The sequence below is a fragment of the Pinus tabuliformis genome, chromosome 7 (genome assembly GCF_031772625.1).
Source record: "Pinus tabuliformis cultivar Carrire ecotype Pingquan chromosome 7, CPIR1, whole genome shotgun sequence".
Classification (NCBI taxonomy): domain Eukaryota; kingdom Viridiplantae; phylum Streptophyta; class Pinopsida; order Pinales; family Pinaceae; genus Pinus; species Pinus tabuliformis.
This window is the reverse complement of record NC_142293.1, coordinates 264,202,249-264,215,250: the sequence shown is the minus strand read 5'-3', so window position 1 is coordinate 264,215,250 and position 13,002 is coordinate 264,202,249. Positions and strand designations below refer to the sequence as shown.

Below are 13,002 nucleotides of genomic sequence, written 5' to 3'. Positions count from 1 at the left end.
GGTTCCCAAAGGCGCACATCATGTTGGATATTATCCTTTAAAGACCCTATGAACACATCAATCCTATGCTCCTCTGGAATATCTTTTACCCTTATGTTCAATTTTTGGAACTCCTCAATGTGCTCCATTATTGAACCCTTTTGTTTGAGACTTATCAATTGGCTAAAAAAAGTGTTGCTTTTTGTATCCTCATAATGTGCTATCAATTCTTCCGTAAAAATTGCCCAAGTGATAAATTGTTTACGAGAACAAAGCCATTGATACCATACAAACTGATTTGGTTCCAAATATAAAGTTGCCATACGTACCTTTTGTGTGTTTTGCACATTATTGAGATCGAAGAATTGCTCCATCTGTAATATCCATGTGGCGGGATCCTTGCCATCAAACTTCCTCATATCGATTTTTGGAACATGGTGAGTCTTCGATCCAACATTAGAGTCTATGAAATCATGATTAACATTTCTTTTTTCTCATCATGAGTTTCCTTTAGTACTCTTTCACCATTAGTGACTATTTCTTGTAGCAACTTATCCATCTTATCATCCATGCCATCAATTTTAGCGTCCATGCCATTCACCTTAGCTTCCATGCCATACATCTTAGCTTCTACACCTTTCTTTAAACCATCCATCTTAGCTTCTACATCTTTCCTTAAACCATCCATTTTAGATTCTGTTGCTTTTTGTGCAAGTGACATTTGTTGCACTTGTTCTTGTAATTTTGATATATCATGTAGCATTTCTTCCTCTTCTTCATGAGTCATGCTAGAGCTTTCAGGTTCCTTACTAGGTGTTTGCATTTTCTTTCCTCGGGGCATCAGTTACCGATAATAATTCTCTACTATGCCCTTTGAATTCCTTCAAAATAAATTTTCAAACCAAGCTTAAGCAAAAATTAAAGAAAATCTACACACCTTTTTTCACTTTGTAGGAGCTCGATATTGCCTCTGATGTATCTCTGTACTTTCTGATCATCTAGTTTTGAATTTATGACCTGTAGTAGCCCTTTGTGTCCTCTTTCCAATGCCACAAGTCTGACCCAAATTGGATTCTCCAAGGAAGAGTTATGCAAAATCTCCCACAGTGACTTGATTATAGACTAGTTCAGTAGAGCGAACTTGTACGACGTGCCACGTGTCACTGTTTCAACCTTTGACTCTGAAAAATATCTAAAAGAAAACTACAGTCCGTCCTATTTCTGTACCTTCTTACAAAATTTCAATCCGATGCTCAGAAAGAAAGTTATGACGATTTTCCCCAGGTCACCTGTTTTGAGTGTAATTCAGGAGTCTGCAAAAAGACCAACTTCCTCAGATCATATCTCCGAAAATATCATGTGAAAAACTCTGAAATTCTGTCCCAAGGTTCAGAGTGATTTCTTCTCAAATGGGTTTTTTTTGCGACTTCTGAAACGTCACAGAAAAAAAGTTATAGCGAAAATTCCACGATGACCTGTTTGGAGCAGCGAAACCCTAGAATCCAAAGCTCTGATACCAAATGTTATGAAACCAGCTCAAGAAAAGATAGAAAAGAAAGATCAACGCCTTAGAATTCAGCCTCTTCGAGGGGGCAACCTCCTTTACATTACATAAATGAACAATTCTTGGATGATACAAATGACAAAACCTCCTTTCTATATATAGGAGTCTAAGGAGTCACAATATAATCCAGCCGACCTAACAATAATAATATTAAGCCACAAAAATAATAATAGAGGGATTCTAAGGGGCACAGAAATAACAATATGTGGGTAATAGGGGCACAACAATATAAATAAGGGGTATAACTATAATAGTAATGGGGTAATCACTAGTATTATAGGGACCCAACAGCATCCTATCAGGGTCCTATTTTGGTGATATCATTTTGGTGCATCTGTCGGGAGCCTGAAATCTATTCATTCCTAAAATTAAGAAGCTGAACTTCTGAAGGTAGCAAGAGCTTAGACATCTTTTTGAGGCTACAAAACTAATTTGGTGACTCCACACATCAAATAAAAAATTGGAAGGTGACTCCACTGCTAGAAGATCAGTAGCTTGATGAAGTTTCAAGATGAGTTCCATTGCAAGAATGAATGCTAGGTATGCCCCTATGAATCGGTCTCATATCCCTGGTTTTCCAAATCCTATGACAAAGGTTGATTGGTTAGATGATCTTCCAATATTCAAAGATGAAAAGAAGGACAATGCTGCTCTTCATTTGGTTAGGTTCCATATGCATGTACGCAGTCTTAAGGTTCAGTTTCCTGAAGATTGTCTCATGGAGATGTTTATGACCACTTTAGAAGGAAAAGCATGGTCTTGGTATAAATGCTTGGAAAATGGTTCATTATATTCTCTTGCTAATTTCCATGATGCATTCTATGACATGTATAAAGAGTGTCATCCCTCCTTATTGCTGGTCAAAGATTGTTGTAAACATTCTATGAGTTTTATTCAATATTTGGAGGATTCTTATGATGATGATGAATTCATGGATGAAGAAATTTTAGAAGCTCTTCATAGCAATACATTTCAACACCAAGAAGAAAGGATAACATCCCATGAAATGCAGCATGAAAATCAGCAGGGGTTTACTTATGAAAATCATATTACATCCTCCGAGATTAATGTAGAGATGCAGCAGACTTGTCAATCTTCAGATCATAATGAAGATGAAAATAATTGCAAACACCAAGAAGAAATACTGGAAGAAATTTTTTATAACCCTCAGGCAGAGGAAAAGGTTGTTCATTTATGTAATTCCTTGCAGCAGATTACTTCAAAGAATGATCATAATAGTGAGGAAAATTACATTGTCTATGGGAATCATGCAGAAAGGCAGTTGGATAGCATATCAAAGGAATTTTGTGTGGCTGAGAATCAGTTGTCTGAAGATATAGAATGTTATGATGATCATCAAAATAACCATGTCCTCTTTGACCCTATAAATGAATACATGGCAAAGTTTTGCACATCAGTATTTCATTTTCATTTGCATTATGAAGATCATATACATTATAAGTTGATTTGGTCATCTCACTATCATGGTTATTTTGAGGTTGAATGCAGTCAAGAGATTCAAGGGTCAAATCAGATCGATGACTGGCTTCATTGGAAATTTCATGTTCCTTGAGCTACAAGTGGAGATTGCAGCTGATAGGGTAGGTAGGAATGTGCAAATAAGCTCAGGGTAGGTTGACTAAGCATCTATTTTAGTAGGTGCAGTTTGAATTCTTCTTGTAGAAAATCATTAAAGGCTTCAGGAGCAAATTGGGCAGAAGTTCAGAGTTTTATTCTAGAGGATGGATAGCGGCACTAGAGCTACAAGTTCTTAGTATACCACAAGGGCACACTATCCCTAGTGGAGCCACTGTTATCACCCTAAAATTTTTGTTTCTAAGCTTTGGAAAGTTTTCCTTGCTTCTACTCATAGTCTTATAGGTTTTGAGTCATCTCATCTCAATAAGTGTCATTCTCTTTTCCAAAAAAAAGTTTCACAGCCTCATTCCATGTCCTAGAAGCCTCACCATGTGTTTTGACATCAACTTGATTCCAAAGGATTGATGTTAGTCTTGGTATAGTCTTTCCATGGTTGTTTTAGAGTCTAAGATCTAAAAGAGAGTCTTGTTGGTATGGTCAAATAGGTTCAATACTCTGTTCTTTCCTATCACTGGTCCCACATCACACATAAGTTCCATGTGTCAAACTTGTGTCAAGGTTTTCGTAGTGCAAAACTCACTCTAGGTATTTTCGTAGCGCAAAACCCAGAATTTTCACTGGCTACGCTACGAAATTTGGGATTTTGAACTTTGAGTTTTCGTAGCGCGCTACGAAACCCCTGAAGCAGCCTGTTTCAGCATAAAAGACTCTGTTTTTTGCTTTTACTAGTCAACTTCCAGAAGGGTTCTTGAGTAGCTGAGAACCAAATTTTCAAAACTAAAAGAGGTTTTTCTTCCTAACATACTCAAATACAAAAACCTCTTTCAGTTTCTTCACATTCGTTATGAGGTGGGAGGAATTTATGGTTAAACGTGCGCTACAATACTGTTGAAAGTCAAGCTTTGTCTTTTGGTTTGAGCAGTCTTTTTCAAGATCCGTTTCTAGTCACAGGAAAAGGTATTTTGAAATTTTGAAGGAGGTTTCTCTTAATAAAATCTCCAGCTACAATAAACTATCTCACTTTATTCATAAGTGTTTTCAGTTGGGAGATACTAAGCTTTCTTTGAAACCCTAATTTCAGAGAACATATATTTCCTGTTTTACACGTGTGTTTCAAGGACAGATTCTGGACAGCTGGGGAAGTGTTTTAAAAAGCCAAAAGAGGTTTTTGTTCTAGACAGCATGGAATACAAAAACCTCCTTCAATTTCGTAAAATATGTCATGGATGAGAAGATAAAGGCTCTGCCCCACGTGCCAATTTTCAAGGATCCTAAACCTAAAAACAGGGAAACATGTTCCCTAATTTCTAGGGTTTATCATCTGCAGTATGGTGATAACGTGGGAGGCTTCATCAAATTCGACCTCATGAGGTTGCAGCTGTCAGAGAATTCTTTCAATGTTTAGTAAGGTTGTTGAAATCATAATAAGGAGTTACACTCCTAGTTGTATTAGGTCACTAGCACTGCTAGTTAACAACTAGTTCTAATTAATGGTTTGTTTTATGGTTAGAATAGGTGTCACTCATAGAAAATTCGAATTCTCTTGATGAGGAATGAAGGAATACATGTTTTACATGCTCTATATAAAGAAAGAGGTCAAAATAGCAAAGGGTGGGAGACTTTTTGGCTCAGCTGCTGCTCTATGTGCAGACTGTGTATATTTTTAACCTAATGTAGAATTTCTACTTAGACAACTCAAGATTCATGAAGAGTTCTTGTATGTTCTTGTTTTGATGGCATCTTCCAATACTTACATTGCAGTGGTGTTTACTTATGATACTCAAAATTCATCAATGATGCTTTGACTTCCTTCATAGATAAACTAATTGTGTTTCACTATTTTATATTTGCATTTCTGCACTTGAACTCTATAATGCCTTGACTTCCATGCTAGGTAGAATGTTTTGGCTTCACTACTCAGGATTCAAAGAGAGTTCTTAATGTCCTATTGTCTCATGGATTTCCTCTTTCACTTACTTGCAGTAGTATGAATACATGTTACTTAGAACTCATCAATGATGCTCTAACTTCCTTCATGTATTTATAAACTGTGTTTCCTTGCATTGTATCTTTGTTTTGTTGATGTATAAAAACTCTCTATGCCCTGACTTCATGTTAAGTTGATCTTGTTGTGGTACTAAAACATACTTTGACTCCATAACCCAATGGTATCCAGCCTTCATCTTTCAACCTATAAACATATACAATCACAAACCATAGAGTTAGCCAACTATCCATATCTTTAATCAATATCATTAACCCTTTGAGAGAGCCCTCTCAGGCTGAGGAGGCTAAGCCTTAGCTAAAATATTGGTTTGAAATAGTTACACTAAGATAGTCTGATCAACAGCCTATCAGGGTCCTATTTTGGTGATAACACGGGTAATCCTTAGGGATTCTTCCCAAGGAGAGTTGATACTCTGCAAAGAATCAAGCACAATATCTTCAAGAGAAGGGGTTGCAAACGTTTCTTCATTTATGTGATAGACGCTTGGAATTCTTTTTGCTATCGGAGCTAATGAATGAAATATAGGGAGATGTGATATGGAATGAGCGTAAGCCTGAGTAAGTCTTCTGACTGGTTGTTCTTGAGTGACAGGATACTCCCATATTGTCTCTTCTTCGAAATGAGGCTTTTCCGAATGAGAGGAGGGGTCTTTTCGACCTTCACAATCCATGTATTAATCTTCTTGAATCCATGTGTGGCACTTATAGATGAAATCTTGAAAAGCTGTGGACGGCGCGGTTCAGGCCCTCCATCTAGCGCCAATTTGTTGACATGGCGAATGTTCGCTATAACAACAAGGGGAACTAACCCAATTGCAAGCCCCAATTAGACCTACTTTCATTTAGAATGGCTAGTTCCAACAGGTTTTAATGGACCCCGTAAACTGTTAAATGCATTGTTAGATTGCTTCCAGGAGAAAGACTTCAATTAAATCAACAAAATAAAAAAAACTAACCTCTATGTATTAAATCCTATCTACACTACTTCTAACTACTCTAATCTAGTTCTAGCTATCCTAATCTATCCTGCAGGAGCATGAAAAAAGAGAGGTTAAACATCATATATGAATCGCAAGTCTAAATGAATCAATTACTGGTTCACATAAGAATAAGGTTGCATCAATTCTAAATTGCAATCCAATCACTCATACAGGAATACACATTCCTTTTATGGAATTAAAGCTTGCAACTGATGTTTAACATAGTTTCAAATCAGGGACTACTCATGAATTAACTATGATGAAGAATCACATTCAAACAATCTAAGCTAATCATAAACTGTAAGTCATCAATGGGCACAAACACAAATCTCATTCATATTTATGCTCACAACAACACCCTGATTCTTAACATATAAGGAAGAGGAAAATCAATCTGAGAAAAGGCTCCTTCTCTAACCCAAACAATCTTCCTTAGAATAAACAAAAGTTGTTCTACCAAACGAAAAAGCCCTGCTCTCATCTACGGAGGTAATACTTATGCCTTCAGGAACTGACCCCCCTGTCTCCCCTAACTTTTCCAGTCCCCTCTCTTTTCACTACATGGATCAAAAAATGTACAAAGGAGAACGGTCGATGAGATTGTTGACATGTCGAAGCCACCTTTGCTGGAGCGTCTTTCTTCCTGGGGAAATGAATGGATGTTTAATTGAAGTCTAAAGAGAGACATGCAGAGACATGCAACATCATTACTACCGAATACGAAGAATAATCTAATACAGTTGGCTAAGGGGGGCCTTCCAATTGCCTCACGTGTGGAACTACCACACCTTTTGAACTGCCATGACTCCACTTGGGCTCCTAATACGAGACATCAACACCATGGGATCAGAACATCTCCTCAGACACAATTTCTAATCTTTGGGTATGATTTCCTCTTGGACCAGGTGATCAGCTTATAGAAAAGAGAACTTGTGGGGAGCTGTTACTACTCGGGTTTACAGGAAGAAGAGATGCATACATCGATTTCAACACAGTGGAAAACACTCCTTGGTTACACTCCTATAGTCAGAAAACTTGTGAACTCGTGGTTCATCGTCCACTTCTTACACTAGGAGGACCTGGAAAAAATCCTCAAATTGTCATGTTTTCGAGAATGTGGTGTTTTGTCACTTCAACCCTGGTATGTTAGTCTTAACCCTCTTAGGGACACCCCTCACAATAATTTGATTTGGGTGAAGCTTCCTGGACTTCCCATTGAATTATGGACCAAAAGGGTGTTTATAGACATTGGAAATGAAATTGGTAAATTCATATATGTGGATCCAAAGTGCTTAGGGGCTAGGGACAAAATGGTAGTTTAGATTTTGAAAGAATGTGGCTTCACTGGGGACCTTCCTACACATATAGATCTGGTTTGGGACAAAATCCATATACATCAGAGACTGGATTTTTGGTGTATACCATTTCGATGTTTAATTTGCCATCATATAGCTCATCTTATGGCACAATTCTCTCAAAGACATTGGAACAAAGGCGTTGAGGGTGGTGGGGCTCAGGTTTATGATGGCGTTGGACGGTACCCTATAGAACATCATGGATGAGGTATTGATGTACAAAGTCGAATATTTCTCACAGATCGACAACAGTTTTTAGGTACCTCTTTGTTGAAAGTGTTGGACCCACCATTATGTCAAGGAGATCTTCCCGGTAATAAGTCCCAACTAGACCTCAAATTGTTTGGAGTAGGATTCCCAACAGTGCATAGTAAAGTAGCACCTTCGCTGCGGTAGTGCACAAAGGTAAGTAATATAGCTTTGGCTAGAAGAAAGTGTGTGACCTTGTGATGAGTCAAGTGAGATTCATAGAGGTTATTCCACATAGAGGGGAAAAGGAAGTGTGTCCCTTAGCAGCCTGTAATTGTACGCAGTCTGAAAGGAACACACGAGTAGAAAGACATCACAAGCTAGAAAGTAGAATAGTCCAAAAACTAAAGTGATGGGTTAATCTAACAACACATCTTCAACAAGATTCATACAATCATATAAAAAATAGTTCATACACAAATGGATAAGTTAAATAGCATACATTGTTAAAGCAACGAGAATAGTCCAACTACAATAACAACATATGCATGAAAACATGTTGGATCAATTATATTATTATTAAGTGAAAGTTCCATCCATACCTAGACCATTGACAACCACTATCCCCAATAGTGGACCATTACAGTCAACACCACCTACTCCTCCAAAGAAGTATACTTGCTCTACGTTGTGGAGAATCTAAGGCTCATCACAATACTCTCCAAGCCTTCTCTAAGCAATGCGTTGACAAAATATTGGCTTCCAGAACCCTATTCTATGAGTAATGAGGTTCTATTTATAATGAAGGGTGGGGTGAGCCTTGACATTCCTCTTTCTAACTTTGGTGAGGGAACCTGCATCTATTCACTCTCATCCTCAGTTCTTGGTTGTTCTAGCTTATCAACCTGTATTGGCATTTTTTTCTCTATTATTGCACCTTGACTTTTTTCTTATTCATGTTTTTTCTTCTCAACTATTTTTCTTTCTTAGACTCTTATTCTTCTTGCTGAGATCTCAGTTATGCTACCTGCAAGCTCAAATTTTCTCTCTGCCTTCGCTTTGTTGTCTATGTCCTTTTCTTCCTTTTTCTTTTGCTATCAAATTTGTCTGCATTAAGATTGATCTGCTTTCACTCTGCAGCTTTGTTCTCCCTTTATTATGTCAGCAATTTTCTCCTTCCCTGATCCTATACTGGATGCTACTTTCGACCATGGTTGTTGGTCTTGTTGCCATGTTAGTGTTGATTCCTTTTCTATAAACAGTTGGGAATCTACATATATTAGCAAGTAAATTGGCCCTTGCTCAACTGCTTCCTGAGTATTTCTTTCAGTGGTCACTCTTGAAACAAATCTCTTTGGTGCCATGGTACAATGACTGCTAGAGAGAAGTGCTTCATGAGTGTGGTACCTATGGGACAGAAAGGACACTCATGGCAAGCAAACATTAGCTCTTACAAATCTAACTTTACAACATTATCAAGCAGCAACCAAAGCATCTAATGAGAGAAATTGCACAATTTTAATTGACAGGGGTGACTGAATGACTATGGGAACTACACACTTCACTGTCCTAGTAATCAGTGTGTAAGCTTGATGAATGGAACTGTGCAATGCACAGTTCAGTATAGGACAAGGCTTGGCAGAGACTGTGCATTATGAAGTTTCAATGACCAAGGTGGGACGCTAGCTCCTAGAACTGCAAAGTGCATAGTTTGATCCAACCCGCGATAGGCTCGTGCATTTCTAGAAGCCATGGCAGTGGTCTTAAGCTCCCAAATTGCGCATTCCATGTAGTGAGATGTGAGATCCAGGTAAGAGGAGCCAAGACCTGTTCATAGGTAGTGTGCAAAAAAGAAAATCTAAATGATGATGTAAGCATGAGTACATATCTGACTAAGTGTATATATATATGCATGTAAAAAAGTGCAAAAATCAATTAAACAGAAGGAACATAGAGCATTTGAAGGGAGTCGCCGCAACGGCAACCCTTCATGCAAAAACGGAAAAAACTCATGCAACACTTGAGACCCCTAATGACCCCTTCGCTCTCTGCCTCCTTGATGGCCCCTGTGAATTTGGCTCCTCTACCACATCCTAACCTGCTGAAGACTCTTGAGAATCCCTCATGTCCTACAACCTCCCCTCCCCACAAATCCCCACCATCCCCCCAGTCCCTTGTATCATCCCCCATGAACTCGGTGGAAAACGACATAGAATTTCTGGTTGTGAACCCGACATTTGACCTGAAAGCCCTTTCTATACAATGGGAATGTCCTCATACCTCATTGACCATTAGCCATTATTCATGTTTTATTTGTGGTAAACCAATTATTCTGGTTTTTACCATGTTTTATTTGTAGAAATTAAATAAAATGGTTGTCATTTTCCGTGATATAAATAGACTATAATTTGCAATCTGCCCTCTGCTTCAATTAAAGACTATAATTTGCAATCTCTGCCTTGTGCTTCAATTAAAGACTATATTAATTAATTTAACATAAAATTAAATTGTTCAAATTGTTACTTTCATAATGACGTTTTTTATTGAATTTGGGAAAATACAATTTTTATTCAGTTTTCCACCGACATGGAGAAAATACAATTTTTACTCAGTTTTCCAACTATATTGCGAAAATAATATCGCTGGAAATACAATTCAAATGCCAGCTAGCCGACTCATGAAGAAAAACCCAAGAGTTGGAAATAAAGCTCCGTCCACCCCATTTAAATATGTATATATCACCACTACGATTGAATTGGTGCCGCACTCTCACGATTGAGTTGTATATCACCACTACAGGTTGTGCCAAGGAAGCAATTGATTACATTGCAAAATCGATAAATCTGCCACCAAGAACCAAAAGATCAAAACATCAGTGATGGGTTTTGAATATTTTTATTTCGATTGAATCGATTTTCTGCCGTGAGACTCGCAGAAATTGCAGTTGTTAAAGTCCAACCCGTAGAACAACACATAGTTGTTAATGTCAGTGAAGTTATTAATAATGGGCGAGAGAAGTTATTACTAATGGGGGCAGCGAGAAAGCGAATGAATCAGTACGACCCAAATCTCTGGATGTGGGGGATCTGGAGCCCAATGTTAGCGACGCTCAGATTCAGGAACTTTTCCAGCAGGTTGGCCCGGTGGTCAGTGTTCTCATCTGTAGAGATGCCATGACCAAGACTTCTCTGGGATATGGCTATGTCAATTATAGCACTGCTGAAGATGCCACAGAGGCTTTACGTAGCTTGAATTTTACACCCCTTAATGGAAAGCCTATTCGGATAATGTACTCACACCGTGACCCCACTATCTGCAAGTGTGGGTCGGAAAACATATTTATTAAAAATCTTCACAGAGCAGTAGACAATCAAACCCTCTATCACAAATTCTGTGTGTTCGGACCCATTCTTTCTTCCAAAATTGCAACAGATGCATCAAGGCAATCTAAAGGATATGGATTTGTGCATTTTGAGCAAGACGAATCAACACAAGATGCAATTAAATGTATGAATGGTACTTTGATAAATGACAGTCACATTTATGTTGGCCCATTTATGAAAAAGGAAGAGAGAGAACAAACGAAGATGGCGAAAAAGAAGGATAGAGAACAAATGAAAAAGCAACAAACAAATGGAAAAGGCAAGTTTAAAAATGTTTTTGTGAACAATTTATCAGAGTCTATGAATGATGAAGATTTAAGGAAATACTTTGATGAGTATGGGACAATTATAAGTGCGGTAGTGATGAGAGATGTAGCAGGGAAGTCAAAGTGTTTTGATTTGTCAATTTTGAGAATGTCGATGATGCAGCAAAGTGCGTTGAGAGTTTAAATGGCAAGAAAATTGATGACAAAGAATGGTACGTCGGAAAAGCATTAAATAAATTTGAATTGAGACAACAATCTGGAATGAATTTTTATTTAAAACATTTGGATGATAGCATAGATGATAACAAGCTGAGAGAACTGTTTTCTATTTATGGCACAATCACCTCATGCAAGATAATGAGGGATTTTCATGGACATAGTAAAGGTTCAGGATTTGTCTCATTTTCATCACCTGATCATGCATCCCGAGCTTTGGTAGAAATGAATAAGAAAGTTGTCCTGGGCAGGCCTCTTTATGTTGCTTTGGCTCAACAAAAAGACGAGAGAAGAGCAAAGCTACAGTCTCACTTCTCCCAACAAAAAGAGGAGAGAAGAGAAAAACTACATTCTCATTTCTCCCAGTTTCCTAATCCAATTGGCATGGAACCGACAGCTTTTGCCCATGTCCCCATGTGCAATCCCGAATGTCCTATATTATCTCTTTATGTTGCTTTGGCTCAACAAAAAGATGAGAGAGGAGCAAAGCTACATTCTCATTTCTCCCAACAAAAGGAGGAGAGAAGAGAAAAGCTACAGTCTCATTTCTCCCAACAAAAAGAGGAGAGAAGAAAGAAGCTAGAGTCTCATTTATCCGAGTTGCCTAATCCAATTGACATGGAACCAACAACTCGTGCCCATGTCCCCATGTGCAATCCCAAAGGTCCTATATCATATAATCGAATTGGTATAGTACCAGCTCCCAAAGGTCATACATTATCTCATCCAATTGGCATGGTACCAGCTCCTCAACATCCTATATTATATCATCCAATTGGGATGGGGATGGTACCACCTCCTGAACGTCCTATATTATCTCACCCAATTGATTATGCATTTTAGTCTTAGAAATTGATATTTATACATTATATTAAGTTGGCCCTTGGGTTTATTTCTTTGAGTTAAAATAAAGACTCTTAACAATTAAAGTGAAGATTTTTTAGCAGCGATTTTTTGGTTAAATTTTTCTCTTTAGTCTTGTATCACATGTTTACATGCTTTGGGGATGAGTGGGTTCCAATTTTGACTTTGCTTGTGTAGCAATCCATAACTATGGAATATTTTTGGTTTGAATTACATGACCCAAATTCTACCATACAAGGCTGGCAACTCCAGTATGGATTAGTTGTGAATATGAAACTTATGTGTGTGTGTTTGTGTTTAGATATGACCATTTCAAATTTAAAATTTCAATCCAAAAGTTTTTGTTTTGTTCAAAGTTTATTCTTGTTTTTAGAAATTCTTTGTACAAAGAAAGGTATTTTTTTCAAATCTATTCTCTTTCCAAAGAAAAAATGTTTTAATTATTTGATTATATAAAACCTTTTAATAATTTGATTATATTTAAACTACCTATTGCTAAATTAATTTATTTTTAATTCTACATGATAAAATGAATTTATTCAAAAAATTCACATGTGTGTTCTTCAAGCTAAAATTGCACATTGGTTTTAGCAAATTTCC

At 37.5% G+C, this 13,002-nt stretch overlaps 1 pseudogene; it reads left to right on the top strand.

Annotated features, from left to right (window-relative positions):
- Nucleotides 1–12,381, top strand: part of LOC149246874 (polyadenylate-binding protein 2 pseudogene) — a 77,345-nt pseudogene extending 64,964 nt beyond the window's left edge.
- Nucleotides 12,382–13,002: the final 621 nt, after the last annotated feature.